We start from the raw sequence: 12,454 nt of genomic DNA, 5'->3' as shown, positions 1-12,454 counted from the left end.
ATGATATGCTTATCAAAGGAAGTGCTTTTCAGCAAGACATCGTCAACATATGATACTATTCCTCTCTCGAGTGCGTCAGGCATAGCTTTATGCATGAACACAGCGAATTCATGACCAGAGTTTATGTAACCGAAAGGCATACGGGTCCAGGTATACTGCTGTTTTCCAAATGTGAAGGCCAATTTGTATTGGTCTTCATTATGGACTGGTACAGTCCAATATCCCTGCGCACAGTCAATGGCAGTGAATATTTTGGATCCCTGCATTTGCACCAAACATTGGTCTATGTATGGCACTGGCCAACCAGACATATAGACGCGTTTATTTAGCTGTCGTAAGTCAGCGCATAAACGCCATTGTCCATTAGGTTTCAGAATCCCCAAGATCGGATTATTATACGAACTGTGCACTGGACGTATAATGCCCCTTTCCTTTAAATTCTGAATGATGTCTTGTAGACCATCATATGACGCTAATGGGAGTCTATATTGTTTGATAAATACAGGTGGTAAATTCGGATCAGTTTGTATTCTGGCTACGTGGAGGTTAGTTAACCCACAGTCGTAGGAATCTTTAGCAAAAATATCTTGGAATTCCATAAGGATATCCTTTAGCTGTTGTCGCTCAGCATCGTTGGAGCAACCGTCAGCTAAAGATATTTGCTCTTCTAGCCTTTCCTGAAATCCTGGAAAGATTTCAGGCTGGCCTATCTCATAAGCTTCTTCAAGCCTAGAAGTTAGGTCAGTTCAGTGTTGACTTACCTTTTCTCTTTGGTCGTGATACTCTTGTGATTCCTGCTCATTGAGCGGATGATCGAAGGCGATTGATGCTTCTTCGATTTTACACGAGCCTTCTTTGACATTGAAGGGATACACAGATAGGATAGTGAATAATCATTCTGGGGAGGAATGGAATATTTGATCGACAATTTCGTCCTCAGTTAAGTATTCTTCAGGAATGAGGCCTATAATTTGGTTTTGGAAACCAAATGTATAGTACTTAGCATCCAATGCTAGACCTATTAATGTTCCTTTTGGTAAAGTAACACTATTGGGTGTAACATTGTTGACCATTATATAGGTGGGATTCTTACCAATACTTACCATTGGTGTATGTGTTACCACCATCCCTAATTGTTGTATCCTGTTGGATAAACAGATTAGGGCATCAGAGTTTTCTAATCTCTGACCCTCCTTGACCTGTAGGGGTAAAATAAAGTCCCTTGTGGAATGGTTATGTCATCAGGTACTTGGATACTTACCGCATATGGTAGTATTTGTCCTGATTTCAGGGCGTTTTCCTCGTGTAGGTATCCACAAGGATTACCTTTTAACCTTGTCCACAAGTTGGAATTAATCAGGTCAAGGTGTATGGCAAAGCGATGTATGACATCATTGCCAATGTAAACCTGATAGCGAGGTTCGTCTATCACTAGGAATAAATGTTTAACTGTCTTATTTCCGATGGGAATAGATAGTAAACATTTTGCTATCACATTGTGACTTTCTGATTCGCCATCCAGGTTCTGGATCCACCTGTCATGCGGGGAAGCATACCTGATCATTTTAGGATTAGCGATCTGCTTTAACAGACTTCTGCTAATATAGCTGTTCTCACTCTGTAAGTCCAGCTTTGCATTCCTACTTCTTCCTAAGTCATTTATCTGAATAGGAAAGAATAAGTTATCATTAACCCTTTCAATTCTGGCAAGGAATTGAGCATGGCCTGCCAGATCTACAGATTCAACATAGTCCCTGTGGAGAGAAATGGTTAAAACATCACCTTCCAGAGAGACATTCTGGATCCTCTCTGGAGCAATTCTTACGGAGTGCTCATCTACAGGTGCGATTGCGTCATTCACCTGCAGGATAGTCACGTCAGGTGACTGACTATTCCTAAAATGTACCTCTATCGAGTCAGGTCTTTCTTCTATTACATGGCAGTTACGATCAAATTGTACATGTGATTTCTCATAGGTTATAGGAACCTTAGCTTGTGACCATACAATTCCATTCACACAGTCAATAATTGTGTTCAGTCTTCTGAGTATGTCTATACCCAGAATCAGTCGGTTATAGGGGAGATCTACCACTATCACCGGGTGTCTAAAGGTTTTGTTACCTATTTTAAACTTTAACCAGGTATTGCCAATAACATGAAGTGCATTTCCTCCAACACTCAACAGAGCATTGGGGAAATCTCTTAGCTTCGGCTTATCCGTTGCTAAGTCCATTACCTGCTGGAAGTAGGTATTGGATAAGATCGTGGCTTGTGAATCAGTATCTATTAACCCTTTGAAAGGCTGGGGTAGCGAATCCTGTATTTCTACAGACATGTAGTACCTTCCTTCATGTTCTTCTAATTCACATAAGAATTTAGAATGTGTCAACATATTACTTGTTTTCCATACATTACCGGTCACAGCAGTAGTTTCTACCTGTACTGCTCAGTCTTACCCACAGGCCCATCCTTTTTAGGAAAATCTTGAACTGTCAAGCGGGAACTAGTGGTTGGCATCTCATCAGTTAACCCTTTCAGGTCTGGATCCTGGAAACTAGTGTTTGCTGGGGCTATTTTAGCCTTTGGCTGAAATGAAAAAACAGAGGAACACGTTGCGCCTCCTTCACCCGGAAGTGAAGTGACGGAATAGGCAATAGGTTTCCTAACACAACTATCGTTTATTTGACTGTTAGTACCTGGAAAGGAAACAGGGTTAGGTATTACATCTATTGACAACCTAGCCTGTTTAGTCACTGTAGCTATATTTGCTGCGGCACTTGTTGTTGCTGCTGCAGTTGCACAGGTGGCTCTGCAATTGGAGCTGTCCCTAAAAAAGGATTGATAGCAAAGACTTGGTTAATCTTTGTTATTTCCTCCATTAATTTGCCCATTTGGTCTGTCAGTTGACCAACCTGACGACGCAAATTATTTCCCCCATTGCCGTTTTGTCTTTGCCCATTAGAATTTGGCTGAGACTGTTGGGAGTTATTGGAAGCAGATTGGTTGTTTCTGTTTCCATATCTCCTATTTCCCTGAGGATTCCTTCTCCATTGGGAATTGCCTTGGTTCTTATTAACCCAGGGGCGTTTATTCCCATTGGTATTGGATTTTTCAGAGTTACTGTCAGAGGAGTTTGCAGAATTGCTTCTGGCGTTTTCCTGTTTCTGAGGTTTTGGTGTTTTCAAAACCTCGGAATAGGTCCTGTTGGGTTTCTAAACCTAACTGAATTTTTGTCTCTGACACCATTTTATCACCAGGTTTCTTAACCTTTGGCTGATTTTCGTCATGTGCATGGTGTATAGTATACAATTTCATGCACTGACTGATTAGCCATTCTAACGGTAACTTGCAATCATAATCTCTTGCGAGATTCATTTGAATGTTTACTGGCATGGCATGAAAATACAGATCTTTGAAATCTGTGCTTTCATACCTGGGTTTTCTTTGGGCCACGGAGTATGCATTTTTAAGAATTATTAAAAATTCTCTGGGGCTTTGATCTGGGCGGCACTTTAAGTTATAAAGTGCCTTCTTTGCAGAAGCAATCGTTTTATACTTACCATATTCCATGATTATTTCATATTTAATCTTGGACCAGGACATTAACTGCATAGCTTGAAGACTTTCTAGATAAACACGGCACGTTGAATCAAAGGTCCATGTAATGAACCATTTCTTATGAATGTCATCATACATGCCCAATGAATTCATTGCTCTATCATAATTGTCCAGATGTTCAGATATGTTTCCTGAACCTCTAGAAAATTGTGGGACAGTCTCTCTAAGGAATTTAATAACCTTTGGCGATTCATAAACAGGTGTCGTTGATTTACGACTTCTGTTTCTGTTTTCCCTGTGATGGGGTAAACGTTTATGCGATCTGTCTGCTGAAGAGGAATTATATCCGTACAACAGTGCAGATGGCATATCAGTTACATGGCCTTCAGAGTGGACAGTGCAATCACTTTCACTCCCATCACTCTGAGCTTCTCGTTCACTGTCACAATTCTGATCAGCATCAGAATCCTGCCAGTGTACAGAACCATGTCTGTTTTCATTCCTATCACTGATATGAATCTGATTCCCTCTGTCAAGCTTGGCCAGGACAGTCTTTTCAAACTGTTCTGCCCAAGATTGCCAAGAACCTACAGGTGTTTTCTCAGAATTACTCACCTCTTTTCTTAGAGACTGTTTTATGAAAACCTGGTTTGGTGTGTGAATATCAGGGAATTTAAAAGAATTACCTGGGTTTTTTCCCAGTAATTTTTCACTTTCCTTTTTACATTCATCTAGCTGCATCTGTATCTGTTTTATCTGTTGATCATAATCATCCATCATTCTGTTCATTCCTTCCAGTCTATTTGAAAGGTCAGAATTTTGAGCTTGAAGGATATTATTTTCATCAGACAAAGTGTTGAACCTTCTTTGTTCGAGCACCAGGTCTTTCTGACATTCGTCCAATTTAAGTTCTATCTCATTATGCTTTTTTAACATAATAGAATAACCCAATATAAAAAACGGGCATGATTTGGTAACAGATCGCATTGAGGACTCTTCATCTATATGGCTAAGATATTTAACCATAGGTGAATCAGCGGATCTATCGTGAATCGAATCATCAACCTGTGTTTTTATTTGGAGTATCCACTCTGGATAATCAACTTTAATATTTAGATACTGATGTAAGATGCTTAAGGGAAAACCTTGCATTTCCGCTAACTTCTTCCCATTCTCTGATTGGGATGAAGTGCTAGATTCAGCCATATTTCTATATACTGATTTAATCTCAATACAAAACTCTTTTCTATATTAAGATTAATATTGCATTAATTACAAATATTATTGTATATGGAATATAATTTCAACTTAAACGATCTCAGCAGCGTGCCTCCAATTTGTGGGGATATTTATGGGATAATAATTGTAACAGTTGAGATGTTGGCCACTAATTCAACTCTCAGATCCCAAAGAACGTTTATCGTGTTAAGTGAAATGTATACCATATAATTAAAATCACAAATTGTTATAAAAATAGATATTTTATTTTTAACAATTTAAATAATAATAATGAGTAACATGCGTAACAATAATCAATGAATATTCAGTTTGAAACAATATGCAATACAAAGTGGCAATTTATATTTCCACTGGTTAACATTGTCAAGAAGATTTATGACTGCCTTCACAGAGAAACGAAGTGAAACTCACACACAGAGCTGCAGCGTAGAGCAATAAAACTTAGCTAACAGTTAATAACCCTTTCAATGCTGGCTAGACCTCTTCTAGGGATTTAAGATCTATTCCTATGTAATTTTAAATAAAATAACATTTAACCAGTTCATTAGCCATTTCCTGGATCCATCCAATTAAGAGAAAATCTTACTATGTTATATAAGCAGAATTTAATTAATTTGTCTAACGGATATTTTATCTTATTTTAGAGCAAATCAATTCAGCTGGATAAATATCACGGTATGCTAACATGTGATATGTCACATAAATACATTAATGGTTAATATTAATCCCAGCTGCAGATGGGATGCTATAACCATAGATATTTTCTTTAGTAATTAAGATTTCTAAATATTGAAATCTGATCGTGATTTATTCAGTCATATATCATGCTATTAATTTTAATTAATTTTAATTAATTCATTGAAGCCAGTATATTTACCAGTTAAGTAGATATTTTCTCATCAGATATTCTCAGGTAGCTAATTGTCAAGGAATGTTTCTCTGTCTTTTCTTCCTAGCCTGTTTCCGACTCTTTGCATTCATCTGCCCCCTCTCTGCATCTCTCCGAATCTCCTGAATGCTTGAATGCCTCTCTCTCCCTTTGTCTTAACTTTTTAAAGGGAAAGTTTCTCTGATCGTCAGTGGCTAATAACCCAATGGGAACACTGTGGGTGTGGTTCCTTTCTAGGTAACCATTTTAGTATTTGGACTCTAGATGGCAGTCTCATCCCACTAAACATACCTATCCAGGAAAGAGTTAACTTTTCCTGGTGGCTATTTTGACGTCATTTACGTTATCTATTGTGGCAAACCTAGCCACTTCTGAACTATAATATGGGAAGGTTGTCTGTAGGCTGTAATGTGTGCTGTGTATACTTGCTTTGTGTATGTTATGCTATAGTGATTCGCATACTGGCAGCCGTAAGCTACCAGCATACAAGTACTTCGTTCGGCGAACAGCGGCGAACTAAGCCGTTCGCCGAACGAATACGGGCCCCCCTGGTAGATCACACACTTAGGGTCGTGTGGCACTTGTTAACCGATTGCAACAATGTTGCAATCGGTAATTATAGACTATCCTGGGTGGCCGTCGTTCGACTACCGACCATGCGGCGGTCGGCCATCTTGGATTCGTCTATTTCGCAGCGGTGTTTGGTCGTCGAGTGCCTGGAACTAAAAACGGCTACTCGATGATGCGAACACCGCTGCACTTCCAGGCCATTCGGGAGCCCGGTTTTCGGTAGAATCGTTCCCCTAGATACATTCGACAGATTGAGGGGAACTTCTATGCAAAACTGTATTTGTGCGGCGTTCAGTCATTTCAGCTGGGATCTGAGCGGTATTCTCACAAAAGGTGCGCTCAGACCCCAGCTATCTACCGAACGTTCGGTCATCTCAATGTACCGAATATTGTGTAAAATATATATTTTAAAGTAAATTGTCAGTTTTGATGCACGAGGGGATAATCCACTTAATCGTCCATTTTAGTGGGAGTATCCCTCTCGTGCAGCAATGCCTGTTGGGAGAAGAACAATGCATGTTGGGAGAAATCCCCTGAATTATCTGTACGGAAACCCCTTGCATGGGGAACTGCTTAAATATGCCAGCTTGTGAATAAAGCGTTTTTTAGTGGACTCCCAAACTGTGTTTCGTCCGGTTATTGGGAGGATTTGGGGACTTGCCTTACTTTTCAGCGCTGACTGTGGATTTACCTGTGGAACCAGCGGAGATCGTGGTCTGTAATACTGCCCTCCGCTACATCTATATGGTTGCTATAACTCAATTTTGCTCGTCAGATCAAACGTTTTTCTGGGATTTCTTCAGACTATGTGTCTCCATTTTCTGTAGTAGTTCCTAATATGACAGTTTGTAATACTACAAATGACCCCTAAATACAATGGCAATCTTGTACATATAGAAGTAAAATTTAATTATTTAATCTTCTCTGTCACCTATGCCTGGGTTTAGAATTTATTCTATTCCATTAGCATTTTAGACAGTCTGTCCATCCCCCGTTCTCATGTCTTATCTCTAGGTTGTTTATATACTAAGCATTCCTTAGCTTGGCAAAGTTAGTGTAACAGAAAGGATAGAAATCTTGTGTCTTTTGTTAACTTGAAAATAACAAAATGGAGTCTGTTCTGTTCATATTGACTTCAGAATATATACTTTGTATTTCTATCATAGCACAAAATTTCTGCCGATATAAATACCCTGACAGGACCTTGGGTGCCGGATGGTGCGTGGGTCGAACAACGGCATCCCCTGGTCATCCAGGAAGACCCCATCTTTGGAGTGACCGGTGTGGTGGTCATCATCGATTTCCTTGTCCCGGTTGCCGAGGAAGGTCTCTTTGACATACTTCGATGAGGTTGGGAGGTCTTGCCACTCCTCGTCGTCTGAGGGTGAGCCGTCCCCATGCCACTCGTCCACTACGTCTAATGGAACGTAGGCATCGTCCTCGTCCGAGGATTGAGGCTGGAAAGGCGCGGGCTGTCAGTCCGCGTTCTCAACCTCGCTTGATGGGCAACTTGCCCCTAGTCTTGGTGGAGGGGGGACTCGAGGCCTTCCTTTGTCTCTTAGCCTTAGACATCTCTGAGCCCGAAGTGTCCATGCGCTCTGGGGGGTTTGTGTCTTCCTGGCTTTGGGGTAGAGCCCGCAAGAGGGCCTTCTCTACCGAAGCCGCCACGGCGGCATTGATCATGACTTGGAAGTCCTGGGTGCTTTGGGTATCTTCCATGATCTGGGATGTATTCCGACCTGTTGGTGAAAACAAGGTTCAGTGGAAGAAATCGTGGAGGAGAGTCACATACAGTTATAGATTGACTCTTAAATATATATATAGAAGGCTTTATATGCACGTAATTAGTAAAATCAGGGCTATATGTGTATCTCATCAGCTGAAAGTACAGGCCCTTGTGCATATCATCGGGGTTCACCCCGGGTGGTGTGCCGTGGCAATCAGAGGACACCCACATCAATTGAAATGGGCCGTCAGCGCCCTTGCATGCGTATCTGGGGGTCACCCCAGGTGGTGTGCCATGAAAAAATACCCAGAGGACACCCACATAATTTTTTGCACCCTTGGGTACAGTAATGTAATATAACCCTGTGCAGGGTAATCAGTATAATATTCCCTTTGAAGGGTATAGCAGTAGCCGATCCCCTGTGGGGTAAATAACGTTGCATCTGTCCCTGCAGGGACCAGAGAGGCAGTATGTCAGTTATAAGAGTGATAAATGTATACCAGATATTGTACAGCCTTCATAACCAAATCTTAAATTGTGCATGCTTTGACCACCTTGTCTAGTAGAATATCCTTGTTGGTTAGGGGAACAGGTGATATTCCGATGTGGTGAGTTGTCCTGAGACTGTGAAGAGGGTCCGTTGCGGCGATCGGGTGATTCCCGAACCGCCGAGTGTAAGGAGAGGCAGCTGTCGCGGGTCTCGCGAGCCGCGAGATCCAAAATGCCCGCCGGCCGCGTGAGTAAGAGCTACCCGCTCGCGGCCGCGAGCAAGACGGGAAAAAACGCGTCAAAACAGAAGAATTCTAACCCCGGCTACCCTCCACCCGTCCCCACCCAGCCTCCTGTGTGTAGCAAGGGCAGGTCCGCGCAGCGAGCGCGGCACGGACAGCCGTGACGCCCACGGACCACCAGACCGCAAAAATCAAAGTATCAGAGGCACAAAAGCAAACAGGGGCAACTGAGTAAGGGAAAACAGGAGGGGGGCAGGTATAGGTAGACAGGGAGTGAATAAGAAAAACAGTATAATACAATAATAAGACAATACAGGTACATAAACCAGAGAGGTAAAATTACTCTGACCTGTTGATGGCTGGAGCAGCAAAGAAAGAAGAAGTGATGTCATAGACAGGGCCTTTTACGGGCACCATATCTTTTCTCTGATTGGTTGTTACTGTTTCTATACTGCTGGAGTTTTCAGTAAAGAAAGATATGCAAATATGAAGCCTCCTGTCATGTGGTAAAATTGAGGAATATGTCATAATCCAGTTTTAGATTTAAATGATGGGTCACCTAACTAATGCCATGTTCATTAATCTGAGTTCATGTTCTACATGTCAAGAACCACTATATTTGGTCATCCATTCTGCATCTTGTTAGAACAGTGCTTAGACTTTGAATTCAGGATATCTATTATATTCAAAGTCAAACAGCCTTTTTGTGAAGGTTATTTATTTTCATTTTGCTGTTTTTTTTTTTTATTATTATCCTCTTTTCACAAATATATTTGCTGGTTATAGTTCTAGATATTTTGACACATATATGGCAGGTTGTTTCCACACTCTCATTCTCTGAGGTTCTGCCTGTGCATAACACTCGGAACGACAGGCGTATGCGTATTAGGAACTTGTGGCTTGGTGAATGGTGTCAGGAGCAAGGATTTGGCTTTATTTCTCATGGTAGCTCTGTTTGGAATGGAAATAATTTGTACAAAAAAGATGGTTTGCATATTTCTCAAAAGGGAACAAATGTTCTCAGTGAGCATGTGACGAAGTGCCCTTCGCCACTTGGTCCTGGAGAGGCCTGCTTGCCAGTCTCCTCCCCTGTGACTCATTGATGAATTTGGCTTTAAAGCCCCTATTCTACCTTCAGACAGACTATTTATGTAGGTTGTTTTATTTCTATTATGTTTTAGTCACCCTGTACCCATTATAGGTGCAGGGTGTGTGTAATGTAATTGTTTATAGTGTGTGTGTGTGTACTGTGAAATGTATTGCCTGCTCTCCTGTACTGCTGAGGATTGCTACCAACTAGGTGGATTTGGCTATGGTGCTTGTGTAGTGCCCTCTGTTGGTAGCAACAGTAATATGCACTACCTGAATAGCAAGACTGGTAATTTGCATATGCAGGAGAGACATTTTGTGTTAATTATGGTCTTCTACACCCATTTATAAATATGTAATTATGTTATAATAAGTCACTGTATGTTGCCTGCTATGATTTGACTGTTTGTAATTTTATTGAGTTTTCACAGCAATGTTAATGTTATGACCATGTGGGCTAGTCCCAAGTAAAATAAAGTTTTAGACAGTTCTTCTTGATCCCTCAAAACGTAGCCTTGTCTCGTTATTGGAGGGAGCTGTTATAATCACACTGTGGTTTGCTACGCTCTGCGTACTCCCCTGAGCTTGAATCACTTCGCTCTTTTAAGAGCTGTTCCTGTTATGCTCTCCTTGGAGGAGAGTTCTTCCCCACACAGTCCTGGATGCTGGAGGTTCATACAGGGTGGAAGGAAGAGGTCTTTCCCACACGGTCCTGGAGGAAGACGGCGAGACTCCAGTCAAGCTACGGCGGTTGCTTAGTCTGCGGTGGTTGTGGTGTCCGGTGCGGTGCTTGTGGTCCTCGGCACAAGCTAGGAAGCGTCCATTAACGGAAGGATCCGTTACAGTGGTGGCAGCGGTGGGATGGCTTTCTAGCATGAGGAGCAGCATGCTGGAGACACCGGAATTATCACGGAGCGATATGGAGCCAGCAAGTCCCTGGACAGCGCTCGAAGTGGAGGATGAGTTCAACTGGAGGTTACAGAGCCTCTTGGCCCCATTGGGTGAGCCAGTATCAGAGGCAACCATGTTGGACTGCAGAGAGGGTGCCAGGAAAGAGATGTGGGACGAAGCCCTGGAGGGTATCCAGCGTTGGCGAGGTGAGCGTCTCCCCAGCGAGGAGCAGCGACTACAGGCCAGAGTGGCCCTATGGATGCCTATGATGGGAGAACAGCCCAGGTGGGAGTTGGTAATGCAGCTTAATTCTCTGGCACGGAGGGAACTGGGGCTCGACGACGCATACCAGGCGCTACATTGGTATGCAGTTCAGCGTGTTCCCGGGATGGCTAAGTGTGACAGACCAGAGGGCGAGGATTACAATGGCCCTGGCCTATTATGGGACGCCTTTGCCCGACCAAGGTTCAGGAACGCTGCAGAGTCACTGCTATGGGACATATATGAATCCAGAGTAACCATACTAGATCTCCCTATGGATGAAGACCTAGAGCCAGACCTGTTTGAATTGGCCATCCAGGAATGGGAACTGGAGCAGGATTACCAATACCTACTCAGTTCCAGTCAGTCCCAGTATACCTTGGAGGTAGCGCCAGGGCAGTGCGAGTTCCAGGGAGCCGAAGGTGTCGTCCTTCCTCCCCAGTGGCAGTGTGGGTCCCAGGGAGCTGAAGGTGTTGTCCTTCCTCCCCAGCGACAGTGCGAGTTCCAGGGAGCCGAAGGTGTCGTTCTCCCTCCCCAGCGGCAGTGCGAGTTACAGGGGGTCGAAGTTGTCGTTCTTCTCCCCAGCGACAGTGTGAGTTACAGGGGGCCGAAGGTGTCGTCCTTCCCCCCAGCAGCAGTGTGTCCTACAGGGAGCAGAGAAAGTTGGTCTCTCTCCCCAGCAGCAGGACAATATTACGGGGGTGGAGGCAGTCGGTCTCCCTCTCCAGCGGCAGCATGTGTTTCCGGGAGAGGAGCACAGCCCCCTCTCTCCCCAGCGGCAGCTTACCCTACCAAGGGGAGACACCAACAGCTCCCTCCGCTTCTCGGCCTTTTGGCTAAGATCAAGTGTAGTATCTGTTCTTATCTTCGCCTTTAGGTGCTTTGGAGTATCTTCCCTTGGCCTTATAGCATCGCCTTAACTGGCTTAAGCTATCTGCTGCTATTAGGGGAAGATCGAACCAGAGTGGCCTCTTGGTGTGGACTAGACACAGTATCCGAACAGCGGTGCTACATACATGCGATCACGGGTTGCTGAGGTTTAGGGTAGTAGGGCCTTCTGCGGAGAAGGAAGCCAAAGCAACACAGATTAGCTCCAGGTAACCTTGGTGAAACTTCTGGAGTTCCCCAACACAGAGTGGATTCTATTCTGGAGAAGGACTCTTGAGGCTTTAGCCAGCAGTGAATCCAGAGGGTGGCATAGACTGGGCATCGACGGAGGAGAAGGCCGAGCAACGGACGTAGAGCTTCCTGCGGAGGAAGAATCCGGGGCGAGGTAGCGCAACCCACTGCACAGCGGGAAGCCAAGGTGGTAGGGCCTTCTGCGGAGAAGGGACCCAAGGCAGCGCAACTTCCGACAGAGGAGAAGGCCAAGCAGCGGAACTAAGATCTCCTACGGAGGAGATATCCAAAGCTAGGCAGCGCAACCCACTGCGGAGCGGGTAGCCCAGGCGGTAGGGCCTTCTGAGGAGAAGGAAGCCTTGGCTAGGCAGCGCAAATCTC

At 43.7% G+C, this 12,454-nt stretch overlaps 1 pseudogene; it reads left to right on the top strand.

Annotated features, from left to right (window-relative positions):
- Positions 1–11,770: 11,770 nt before the first annotated feature.
- On the top strand, positions 11,771–11,945 carry LOC134603934 (U2 spliceosomal RNA; annotated as a pseudogene).
- The last annotated feature ends 509 nt before the right edge of the window (positions 11,946–12,454 follow it).

The sequence above is a fragment of the Pelobates fuscus genome, chromosome 3 (genome assembly GCF_036172605.1).
Source record: "Pelobates fuscus isolate aPelFus1 chromosome 3, aPelFus1.pri, whole genome shotgun sequence".
NCBI lineage: Eukaryota > Metazoa > Chordata > Amphibia > Anura > Pelobatidae > Pelobates > Pelobates fuscus.
This window is presented reverse-complemented; position numbering and strand designations above follow the sequence as displayed.